Consider the following 13,182-nt stretch of genomic DNA (forward strand, 5'->3'; position numbering starts at 1 on the left):
AAAGGCACTTTAGTGAGATGTACAGGCTAATTTCATGCATGGGGGGGGAAACATGGAGATGCTAATTGTTTATGCAGACTAATGCGCACCTCCATAAAAAAAATATGCCATCTTTTAATCCATCCATCCATTTTCAGAGCCGCTTGTTCTCACGCGGGCGGCGGGCGTGCTGGAGCCAATCCCAGCTATCATCGGGCAGGAGGCGGGGTACACCCTGAACTGGTCGCCAGCCAATCGCAGGGCACATAGAAACAAACAACCGTTTGCACTCACATGCACAATTTAGAGTCTCCAATGAATGCCTGTTTTTGGGATGTGGGAGGAAAGCCGAGTGCCCGGAGAAAACCCACGCAGGCACGGGGAGAACATGCGAGCGCCACACAGGCGGGGCCGGGGATTGAACCCCGGTCCTCAGAACTGCGAGGCAGACGCCCTAACCAGTCGTCCACCGTGCCGCCCCTTCTTTTAATATTCCATTGCGATGTGTCAATAAAAACGGATTCATGATACTATTGTTGAAATTGCACTCATTTTTGTTAATAAATTTCAGGCTGCTCCTATGATGAGTAAGCATATATATATATATATATATATATATATATATAATGATTGATATTTTTCAAATGTTCTCGGAATTATTTTCACCCCCTTTGTTGCTGGCCCCCCGAACTCAAACGAATTTCACATCCGTGGACGACAGTATCGCGATCGCAGCTCGGAAATCGTGTCATCCGATTTGGAATTGCCAATCTCGCCGTACATAATCTGTTGACGGGTTTGCCGATGAAACATGCGACTAATATGGCGGTAGCGATTGCAGTTCATGTGCATCTGCATCATCATCATCATCATCATCTTCGGGATCGCTCGCCACTTTCCTCTTCTTCCGCCGCCATCCAGTTGCAGGCTCACGCGGGCCACGGGGGCCGGAGAAGCCTTTGCCCGACCGCGCCGACGTAACGGCGGATCCCGGTGACTCGGTCCCGGGATCAGGAGCGCAGCGGCACGCGCGTGACGCATTTCGGGGGAATTTGAAGGTAACGTCAAGGCGTGTTTCGCCACGCGTGTCATCGTGCTAAGCTAAGTCGCGTTCAGTCTCCAACGGAGCGAAAGCTAGTGGAAATACTCCATCGGGGAAATAAGGTCATTGCAGCATAAGCCGCCGCGGACGAAATTCATTCCAATCGCTAATGTGTCGTTTTGTTTTGGGCGAGGAGCATCGAAGGTGATCCTGACGGGCGCAAGTAGGTCAATATTTCTGGGAATTCGATGTGCGCCGATCTGTAACGCCAAATATACGCGGGCGAGGTTGAAGTTCGTGGATTTTAACGACGCGCCTTTTGGCTTCATAAAGAAGGCAAGAGCACCGACAATTGACGTTTTACGCGGAGGCGGTGGTTGTTTACTCACAAAAGCCTTTGCTCCTATGTTATGCGGGCTAGCTGTCTAATTGCCTTGTGCGTTGTGTGTGCGTGTAATTAAACACATGCTAGCACTCTGCGACTCGTATATGCGCGCACACATCCAGCCTACATCCGAACAGCCACCTTTTTATATTTCAATGCATAACGCACTGTTCACACGTAGACGTGTGCCCACAAAATGTTACAAGACATATCTTGCCTTTGGATTGTGTTCAAATGAATATAGGTCGAAAGGGATTTGCAAATCATTGCATTTTGTTTCCATTTCTGCTGTGCACAGCATCCCAAATTGCTTGCTGGCTAAAAACTAGCAAAAGTACTGACCTACATTCATTACTGATTGCGTGATTCATTATTGTTTATATGTGTTATATATAAATACATATATAATTCAATTAAATATATATATATATATATCCTATGTATTAATTTATTCCCAACAGTCTTTTGTCTGCATTTCATAGTGTGTCTTGGCTGCCCAGTTTCCAGTCGCGTTAACTTTTTGGAGGGTCCAATCAGATTCCAGCTTTTGTGTGTTGCCAGGTCAATCTGCGCAGGACCTTTAACGTCGTTATTGCCGGCCCACGCCACATACACACAATGGTAATGGCTGTTTTATTTTTTTTCCACCAATCAGATTTCAGATTCGATAAACAGGGCTACCTAGACGCCATTTTCCCGTTCTCGATTGGTTGATTAGAGCAGAGCTGTCCAAAATGGCCGATGAAACAGGGAGAATTTGACTTGGGAAAAAAAATATATATGTACATAATTATTATTATTTTTAGCATTGTCACATGTCTTTTGACGTAGTACTGTAAATATCTGACCGCCCAAAAAAAAAAACGCACGTCGGCGGTGTGGGACAGACAACACGTCTGAGACGGACAACACATAATGCATGGCTCAGACGACGAGCAATTTTGTTTTTCACGATCTTGTATTCCCACATCCCGTCTTTTACGAACGCCGGGCTTTATCTTGTCAAATCAAGCACCCCCCGAATACACTCTTTACAATGGCGACGACGACAACAACAATGGATCGCGCCGCGTGTAGAAGAAGAACACAATGGGGAAAAACGTGTGGTGGCGGTCACTTGTGCTCGCGGGAGGACTTTCATTCGAGGATTGCTCGCGGTATGTTCACCTACTTTTAATACGATACGGCTCGCAAGCAGGCAACAAAACGCTATGTAGCCTAGCGAGCCAGTGCTAGCACTCACGGTTGTACGTAAACATGCCGGCGTTCTGTCACCATTTATTTCTGTCATGTTGTAATTTGTCATGTTGTTTATTTGACCCGACTGATTAGAATACATGACATGACTATAGAATACTTTTGAAGGTAAACTTTTATTCATTTTGTATGCATTTGTGTAATGTTGTTCGAGGAGTCTTAATTTACGTGATTTGCGCCTATGTGACGTTCAAGTACAAAGTGAAGCTGCCATCAGGTTAAGAGTCCGCGACTAAGCAGAAGTGCAATTTTGTGTTTCAGAATAAGAGCGTTAACTGGAAGTGCTGTTTTTTGTGGCTTAAATGTTGCTGTCTTGACATCGTTTTGATAGACTCGAACAGAGTATAACAGTCACACAACTAAACGTATACACGAAGAGACAGGAATTGTATTCAAGGGAAAAAATATGTAAAGAAGTCACACAAATTTGGAATTTGCAAGTACTTTCTTGAGTGAAGGGTTGAGCTACTAAATTGAGGTATTGTTCATTTGTGTATTATTGTTATTTGAGCTGTAAACGTGATTTACTGTATGTGTGGATGGTAATGTCACAGTAGCTGGAGGTGTGAAACTTGCGGTGCAGTTGCTAGAAGATAGTTTGTGTACAGGGTCATGGTTTTTTTTTTTTTTTTTTTAACTGTGCGCTTTAATGACAAGTAGTGTCACAGAAGTACGCATGTGTCAGTGCCCTGTTAGCAATAGCCAGTACCTGTGTGTTATTAGTGTTTCATTCAACATTAAATAGTGAAAGATGCCATGTAGCAATTGCTAAATTAGCAGCCAAATAATAAAAATAATAATATTAAAATGAAATCTCTCTCTTTCTCTGTAATGGCACACATTGTTATATTGCATTTTTGTATATTTTGTAAAATTGCTACGTTGACAGTGGTGGCATTAAGGGCTGGATTGGGTCATTTAAATCTCCACTGAAGGCCCAGGTCCCAAATGCACCACCCGCCACTTTTGTGCACAATGCACACATATTACAATATATACACTTGATTAGCAAGTATGGTTATGAAATGAAATGAACATTTTACTTTTATCGTCTTCTCAACATCTGTATTCATGTACAATATTACCTATACATTTTATAACCTCTCTCTTTTGTCCCTTAATCCGTGACCCTCCTCCTTTGAGCAAATTGAAATGTCCTGGCAGCTCCATCCTCATCATCCCGCTACCAATATACTCACTAATCTCTCCTCTGGAATTGTCCAGACAATCGAGGTCTGCTCGCTTGAACTTTGTCTCCAAAACATCTAACCTTGGCTGTCCTTCTGATGAGCTCATTTCTAATTCTCTCTCCAATCTGGTCTGTCTATCTAATACAGGGGTGTCAAACTACATTTTGTCACGGGCCACAGTTTTGTAGTTTTGACTTCCCTCGGAGGGCCGCTACGACTGTGAACCCATATAAATGAAACATTACCACATATATTCTAATTACATACCGTATACACAACACATTGATGAATAACCAGTTTTGAATTCACAAGCCGATAAAAACATGTTTTTCAACTATTACATTTCTTTTCAAAGGGGGATTGGTAACAAAGAAATGCTTGGAAGTATGTCAATGGTATTACACCAGAACACAATGAGCAATTTTGATGTGCTTTCGCGGGCCACATTAAATGATGTGGCGGGCCGGATCTGGCCCCCGGGCCACCAGTTTGACACCTGTGATCTAATAGCTCGTTTTACATTATCTAACTAATGGATCATTTTACACTTGAGACTATATGAGTCCCTGGATGCACATGTCATGGAAACATTGAGTCTCAGCCCTGGAACAAGGAGTCCCTGCAATTTATCAGCACGGAATACAGATAATAGCAGTAATCCTCTGCTACATCGCGGTTCTTGCTTCACGGTCCAACTATATTGCGTATTTTTATTACAGTTGTTACTCTTTAATCTTTTAGACTGTTTGTACAACCCCAATTCCAATGAAGTTGGGACGTTATGTTAAACAGAAATAAAAACAGAATACAATGATTTGCAAATCGTGTTCGACCTATATTTAATTGAATACAACACAGAGACAAGATATTTCATGTCCAAACTGATAAACTTGATTGTTTTTAGCAAATAATCATGAACTTAGAATTTTATGGCTGCACCACATTCCCAAAAAGCTGGGACAGGTGGCAAAAAAGACTGTGAAAGTTGAGGAATGCTCATCAAACACCTGTTTGGAACATCCCACGGGTGAACAGGCTCATTGGGAACAGGTGGGTGCCATGATTGGGTAGAAAAGGAGCTTCCCTGAATTGCTCAGTCCTTCACAAGCAAAGATGGGGCGAGGTTCACCTCTTTGTGAACAAGTGTGTGAGAAAATAGTCCAACAGTTTAAGGACAATGTTCCTCAACGTAAAATTGGAAGGAATTTAGGGATTTCATCGTCTACGGTCCATAATAGCAGCAAAAGGTTCAGAGAATCTGGAGAAATGACTGCATGTAAGCGGCATGGCCGAAAACCAACATTGAACATCACTGTAGTTGTCTCGCCATGCTGCACTATTTGCATATACTGGCCACTCATGCCAGAGTAGCATCTACTCCATTTGCACACTGATTGAGGAGTATCTGTAACATTTGCACAACCGACATTGTCCCAGATGATCGCACTACTCGTCACTTTAAACCGCATCCACTCCTTGAAGTCTCGGCGCCCTTTGCACAATGGTCATTGCACCGGACTATTGCAATATGAGTCATTCGAACTGCTCTAAGTGCTAGAGGACTCTGCATCTTTTTGCACAATTGTTTTTTGTCAATGTCTTTATGGCTCCAAAGTGTTCTGTCAATTGACTGTCTGTTGTACTAGAGCGGCTCCAACTACCGGAGACAAATTCCTTGTGTGTTTTGGACATACTTGGCAAATAAAGATGATTCTGATTCTGATTCTGAATGCCCGTGACCTTCGATCCCTCAGGCGGCACTGCATCAAAAACCAACATCAATGTGGAAAGGATATCACCACATGGGCTCAGGAACAAATCAGAAAACCATCCATCTATCCTTTTTCTGAGCTGCTTCTCCTCACTAGGGTCGCGGGCGTGCTGGAGCCTATCCCAGCTATCATCGGGCAGGAGGCGGGGTACACCCTGAACTGGTTGCCAGCCAATCGCAGGGCACATACAAACAAACAACCATTCACACTCACAGTCACACCTACGAGAAATTTAGAGTCTCCTCTGTTTTTGGGATGTGGGAGGAAACCGGAGTGCCCGGAGAAAACCCACGCAGGCACGGGGGGAACATGCAAACTCCACACAGGCGGGGCCGGGGATTGAACCCCGCTCCTCAGAACTGTGAGGCTGACGCTCTAACCAGTCGGCCACCGTGCCGACTTCAGAAAACCGATGTCAGTAAATACAGTTCGGTGCTACATCCGTAAGTGCAACTTGAAACTCGACCATGCAAAGCAAAAGCCATTTATCAACAACACCCAGAAACGCCGCCGGCTTCTCTGGGCCCGAGCTAATCTCAGATGGACTCAGGCGGCACTGCATCAAAAAGCGACATCAATGTGTCAAGGATATCACCACATGGGCTCAGGAACACTTCAGAAAACCAATGTCAGTAAATACAGTTCGGCGCTACATCCGTCAGTGCAACTTGAAACTCGACCATGCAAAGCAAAAGCCATTTATCAACAACACCCAGAAACGCCGCCGGCTTCTCTGGGCCCGAGCTAATCTCAGATGGACTGATGAAAAGTGGAAAAGTGTTCTGTGGTCCGACGAGTCCACATTTCAAATTGTTTTTGGAAATTGTGGACGTCGTGTCCTCCGGGCCAAAGAGGAAAAGAACCATCTGGACTGTTTTGGACGCAAAGTTCAAAAGCCAGCCTCTGTGATGGTATGGGGCTGTGTTAGTGCCAATGGCATGGGTAACTTACACATCCGTGAAGGCACCATTAATGCTGAAAGGCACGTACAGGTTTTGGAGAAACCTATGCTGCCATCCAAGCAACGTCTTATTCATGGAAGCTCCTGCTTATTTCAGCAAGACAATGCCAAACCACATTCTGCACGTGTTACAACAGCGTGGCTTCAGAGTCTCCCATTAAAATGCGTGGCGCATTATGGAGCGTAAAATACGACAACGGAGACCCCGGACTGTTGAACAGCTGAAGCTGTACATCAAGCAAGAATGGGAAAGAATTCCACCTACCAAGCTTCAACAATTAGTTTCCTCAGTTCCCAAACATTTATTGAATGTTGTTAAAAGAAAAGGTGATGTAACACAGTGGTACACATGACCCTGTCCTAGCTTTTTTGGAACGTGTTGCAGCCATAAAATCCCAAGTTAATGATTATTTGCTAAGAAAAATATAATGTTGATCAGTTTGAACATGAAATATCTTGTCTTTGTGGTGTATTCAATTAAATATAGGTTGAACATGATTTGCAAATCATTGTATTCTGTTTGTATTTATGTTTAACACAACGTCTCAACTTCATTGGAATTGGGGTTGTACAATATTGTGTTATTCATTGCTCTTGCGCTCTCTCAATATATTATATATGTTTAGGCCTGCCATGATAGAATTTTGTTTTAGAATATCTTTTCCCAAAAACTTTGAAGGTAAACGATAGTATTGTTCTTTTTTTATGCCACCGATTATAATGATATTAGAGCGTAATAAAGAATTGTACACAGCACAACTGTGTAATGTTTTCTCGTTTACTAAATAAATGTAGGGCTGCATTTCACAATAAGAGCAAGTCAATAAAAAGAGAAAGTTACACGTGTTCAATAAAGTGCTGCACTTCAATAAAGTTTGAGTTCCCCCTTTTCTGTTTGGCATCTTGACACAACAGTGAAGTCTCAAACAATTTTACATATTTCAATTGAACAAATCTTAACCGTTTTAGAGGATATGTTTGTTCAAAACCTTTGTTTTGGATCATAATGACGTTTCACATATGCACTTTTAATAAGAGCTCCCGTTGGGAACACATTTTCTCTTCCTTTCTTCTTTCTCCGCTCTCTCTTTGTTTCTGTCTGATCTGTGCGCAGTCAGTCATTTCAGTAATTGCCGTAATTTCAGTAATTGATTGGCTGAAAGGGTGTTGGAACTCGCATGCTATTGGTCGGCATAATTCATCACTACTGTAAAGCCTGAAAAACGTTGCGGCGCTTAAAATAGAAGCACCCCTTATGTCTTGAATAATCCTTTTTTTTCTGCCTATGGTTGCGGGTCCGTTTAGGACTGCGTCTGGGTCTGTACTTGGACTGCGAGTTAGTGACCTATGTTTTAAACGATGTTGCAACAATCGAGCGAGCCAGAATGAGCTATTTAGCTCCGTAGCACACTAGCTAGTTAACTGGTTGGCTAGCGAACGTAATAAATAGTTAACTTTCCCTCAAATGTCCCAGTTGTTTGCATCTACGGCGCCAAAGCCGCTCCGCCAGCGGCTCTCTGCATCGTGAGCGGCGCACCGGGTGTTACCACAACAATGAAAATTTATCGAGTCCGGAAAAAAAGTCTCCTGTCCATTGTAGTTATGAAACGATAACCCGCCCTACTGTTCTTCTGATTGGCTAGCACCAAGATAGGACTCGTACATTTCGTGGATAATGATTCACTGAAGCATTTCAGCAACACACACACGCGACTCAAAATATTTGTTTTTCTTAGAGGAGCAGTATTGCTAATCATTTCTTCATTTGAGGAGCAACTTTCTCATTTTGAGGAGCAATGTTCTGCAGCTTAATTGCACAGGGACCCGAAGCAGGGCTTTTATGAAACAATAAAAATATGACAATATAATGGGGGAGTTGAATGTAGGGCTGCAACTAATGAATATTTTATTACTCGAGTATCCTACTGAAAATGCGATCAAACCATCAATTGTTTGGACAAAGTATATTTTTGCTTGGAAAAAGAGCAATTTTGAATACAGAAGAGAAAATAAAACCTTTCACGTAATAAGGTACGATTAATGGATTTCCTTTTTTATATAACCAACAGTTTTTATTTTTTGAATTCACATTGTGCATAAAAGATTAGGATTATTTTTATATTTTTTTTAAAGCATTAATAGCCTTTCTGCATCTTCACTTAAACAGCTAGCATTATAGCATATTAATGCATTAGGTTCATGGCTGTGCATTTATGAGTTTAGGATTAGGAATAAGACAAATATACTTTGTACTACTACAAGTCGACCGTCTCCGCGGTGAACCTGATTTGCAGTTTTGCTTTTCAGTGTGTTTTTTTGATGCGCAAAATGCAAATTTTGACCCGCCAACTGCGATGCAAGACCGCTTAATTCGACCCTTGCACACATACGTCGGTAATCAATGTTGTGCGTCAGTGGCTGCAGATTCACCATGCGTTTTGCGTCCCTGATCATTTTTGTGTGTCTAGGACGCAGGACGAACGAGATCCCTCTATCTATCTAAAGTATTTGATTTTTGATTGCTTTTTGTAAAGTTCATTAGCAGCATATTGTTACCATGTTTGTGGTGTCTTTTGTCTCAACAGTTGAAAGTCATACTGCTATTTGGTGCTGGTGCTGAGAGGGGCCATTCAGCAGTCTGACTCGCTGTTTGCAGCCATTGGGCACCACCTCAACTGAGCGCTGGTCTCGTGACTCCCAATGAGTACTATCTGTCTCGTGTGAAAGATACATCCTCCCAGGATAAGCACGAGAAGCATAGCTGAGCATACTTCATCTCTTGCTACTGTGATGTTTTGGAAGTGTTTAAGGTCACAGCACTAATTTCCTGCCTCCCCATTTCAGAGTGATATTGGTGACTAGTCTTAAAGGACACATATGGATCATTTTGATATATACTTCGATTAGTAATGGCAAAGTCCACTGACTTTCCGTTTGAAAATCAATACATTTTACTGATGGGAGCATTTGACTTATTTGCAGTTGTTATCCAGCAAAAGGTCATAATTGTTCGTAAGAAAATAATTATTCTAACGTCATTTTTCAAACTTTTAATGCCAAAATGGCTTTATCGTTAGGTGTCTAAAATTAACTTGATTTGCAACATGGTTTCTGACGATCCATCCATCCATCCATCCATTTTCTTCCGCTGGTCAGGGGTCGAGTTGTGGGGGCAGTAGCCTAAGCAGGGAAAGCCAAAATTCCTCCTCCCCAGCCACTTCGCCCACCCAGCTCTTCCAGGGGGTTCCCAGTGCTAGCCGGGAGACACGGTCTCTCCATTGTTTCTGAGGGCGTCCTCTGGCCCCCCTCCCGGCGGAATGTGCCCGCAACATCTCACCAGGGAGGCGTCCAGGGGACATACTAACAAGATGCCTGAGCCATCATCTGGTTCCTCTATGCAGAGGAGTAGCGGCTCACCTCTGAGGCCCTCTCGGATGACCGAGCTTCTCACCCTATCTCTAAGGGACACTCCGCACACCCTACAGAAGAAACTCATTTCGGCCACTTGTATCTGAGATTAGCTCATGACCATAAGTGAGGGTAGTATCGACCGGTAAATTGAGCGCTTTGCCTTCCGGTTCAGCTCCTTCTTCACCACGACAGACCGATACAAAGTCTGCATGACTGCAAGTGCTGCACCAATCTGCCTGTCTATCTACCGCTCCATTTTTCCCTCACTCCTGAATCAGAATCAAAATCATCTTTATTTGCCAAGTATGTCCAAAACACACAAGGAATTTGTCTCCGGTAGTTGGAGCCGCTCTAGTACAACAGACATAAAGACATTGACAAAAAACAATTGTGCAAAAAGATGGAGAGTCCTCTAGCACTTAGAGCAGTTCGAATGACTAATATTGCAATAGTCCGGTGCAATGACCATTGTGCAAAGGGCGCTGAGACTTCAAGGAGAGTATGCGGTTTAAAGTGAGGAGTAGTGCGATCATCTGGGACAATGATGGTTGTGCAAATGTTACAGATACTCCTCAATCGGTGTGCAAATGGAGCAGATGCTACTCTGGCATGAGTGTATGCAAATAGTGCAGCATGGCGAGACAACTACAGTGAGTGCACGAGTAATACATAATTGGCCCCAACAGAAATGTGACAACGAACTCAAGTCAAAAAATTGCCAGCTTGCTGTAATGGAATTATAGGTTAGGTGTTTAAGAAGTTGATCGCAAGAGGGAAGAAGCTGTTGGAATGTCTACTAGTTCTAGTTTGCGTTGATCGGTAGCGCCTACCTGAGGGAAGGAGCTGGAAGAGCCGTTGACCGGGGTGCGGAGGGTCCGAGAGGATTTGGCACGCCCTTGTCTTAGTTCTGGCAGCGTGCAAGTCCTCAATGGTGGGTAGGGGGGTACCGACAATCCTTTCAGCAGTTTTGATTGTCCGTTGCAGTCGGAGTTTGTCCTTTTTTGTAGCAGCACCAAACCAGACTGTGATGGAAGAACACAGGACCGATTCGATGACCGCTGTGTCTCAGCAGCTCCGGTGGCAGGCCGTGCTTTCTCAGAAGCCGCAGGAAGTACATCCTCTGCTGGGCCTTTTTGAGGACGGAGTTGATGTTGGTCACCCACTTCAGGTCCTGAGAGATCGTAATTTCCAGGAACTTGAAGGTCTCGACGGTTGACACAAGGCAGCTGGACAACGTGAGGGGCAGCTGTGGCGAAGGATGCCTGCTGAAGTCCACGATCATCTCTACAGTCTTGAGCGTGTTCAGCTCCAGGTTGTGTCGGCCGCACCGCAGCTCCGGCCGCTCCGCTTCCTGTCGATATGCAGACTCGTCACCGTCCTTGATGAGGCCGATGACAGTGGTGTCATCCGCAAACTTCAGGAGTTTGACAGTCGGGTTCGCTGAGGTGCAGTCGTTCGTGTAGAGAGAGAAGAGCAGGACACAAGCTAACACGAACACCGCATTGCTAACGCTCGCAGGACACAACTTTGGGGCGCCCCAGTGCTGATGCTGTGTGTGGATGAGGTGGCCTCCCCCAGCCTGACCTGCTGTGTCCTGCCCGTCAGAAAGCTGTAAATCCACTGGCAGATGGCAGGTGAGACGCTGAGCTGGAGAAGCTTGGTTTAAAAGAGTTCTGGGATGATGGTGTTGAACGCTGAGCTGAAGTCCACGAACAGGATCCTCGCGTAGGTCCCTGCACTGTCGAGGTGTTCTAGGATGAAGTGCAGTCCCATGTTGACTGCATCATCCGCAGACCTGTTCGCTTGGTAGGCAAACTGCACGGGGTCCAGCAGGTGACCTGTGACACTCTTGAGGTGGTCCAGCACGAGACGTTCAAAGGACTTCATGACCACAGATGTCAAAGCGACAGGCCTGTAGTCATTCAGACCCGAGATTGCAGGTTTCTTGGGGACTGGAATGATGGTGGAGCGTTTGAAACAGGATGGAACTTCGCACATTTCCAAAGATCTATTGAAGATCTGAGTGAAGACTGGAGCGAGCTGGTCCGCACAGACTTTGAGGCAGGATGGGGACACATGGTCCGGGCCTGCCGCTTTGTTAATCTTCTGTTGTTTGAAGATGCGTCTCATATCCTGTTCATGGATGGTTAACGCAGAAGTCAGAGGTGTGATTGTTGGTCGCAGGTGCGGCCGGGTGGGTGTGTGGTGTGAAACTGTCCTTTTCAAATCTGCAGTAGAAGGTATTCAAGTCGTTGGCTAGTGTGCTATTGTTCTCAGCTTGGGGGGATCGTCGCTTGTAATTAGTCAGCGATTGGAATGCATGCCAGACTGATTTTAAGTCGTTTACGCGAAACTGTTTTTCCAACTTTGCTGCATAGATCCTCTTTGCAATGTTAATTTCTTTGGTCAGCTGGTTTCTAGCTCGATTATACAGGGCCCTGTCCCCGCTCTGATATGCGTCCTCCTTAGTTTGGCGAAGCTGCTTAAGTTTAGCAGTGAACCACGGCTTGTTGTTGTTGAATGTGCGAAATGAGTTTGTTGGTACACAAACCTCTTCACAGAAACTGATATAGGATGTGACAATGTCCGTATATTCATCCAGGCTGCCAGCTGAATTTTCAAAGACACTCCAGTCTGTGCAGTCGAACCAGCTTTGAAGTTCCATCTTGGCTTCATTGGTCCACTTTTTGACTGTTTTCACTGTAGGCTTCGCAGATTTAAGTTTGTGCCTGTACGTCGGTATTAAGTGAATTAAGCAGTGATCAGACGAGCCCAGGGCTGCACGAGGTATAGCACGGTATGCTTTTTTTACCGTAGTGTAGCAGTGGTCTAAAGTATTATTTTCCCTGGTAGGACAGTCGATGTGCTGCTTGTATTTAGGGAGTTCGTGGTTGAGTTTAGCTTTGTTAAAGTCCCCGAGAATAATGAGGGGGGAGTCCGGGTGTTTTTTTTCAATTTCGTTGACTTGTTCGGCGCGCGTTAGCAATGCGGCGTTCATGTTAGCTTGAGGCGGGATGTAGGCTGCGGCCAGGATGAATGATGCGAACTCACGTGGCGAGTAGAATGGTTTACAGTTTCAGAATAGCGACTCCAAATGCGGACTGCAGTGTGTGCTGAGCACCGTGACGTCCGTACACCATTTTTCGTTGATATAGAGGCATACCCCGCCGCCCTTTGTTTTCCCC

The 13,182-nt window shown here is 44.6% G+C and overlaps 1 protein-coding gene across 5 annotated transcripts in view; it reads left to right on the forward strand.

The window, feature by feature from the left end:
• The first annotated feature begins 558 nt into the window (after window positions 1–558).
• glcci1a (glucocorticoid induced 1a) overlaps window positions 559–13,182 on the forward strand; it is a 31,687-nt gene continuing 19,063 nt past the window's right edge. The window contains exons 1-2 of one of the 5 annotated variants that reach the window (XM_061665233.1): window positions 559–1,037; window positions 1,968–2,027. The gene's annotated coding sequence lies outside the window, so the exon portion shown is untranslated. The other 4 variants (XM_061665232.1, XM_061665230.1, XM_061665231.1 and 1 more) reach the window with 4 other exon arrangements.

The sequence above is a fragment of the Phycodurus eques genome, chromosome 20, assembly GCF_024500275.1.
Source record: "Phycodurus eques isolate BA_2022a chromosome 20, UOR_Pequ_1.1, whole genome shotgun sequence".
Lineage (NCBI taxonomy): Eukaryota > Metazoa > Chordata > Actinopteri > Syngnathiformes > Syngnathidae > Phycodurus > Phycodurus eques.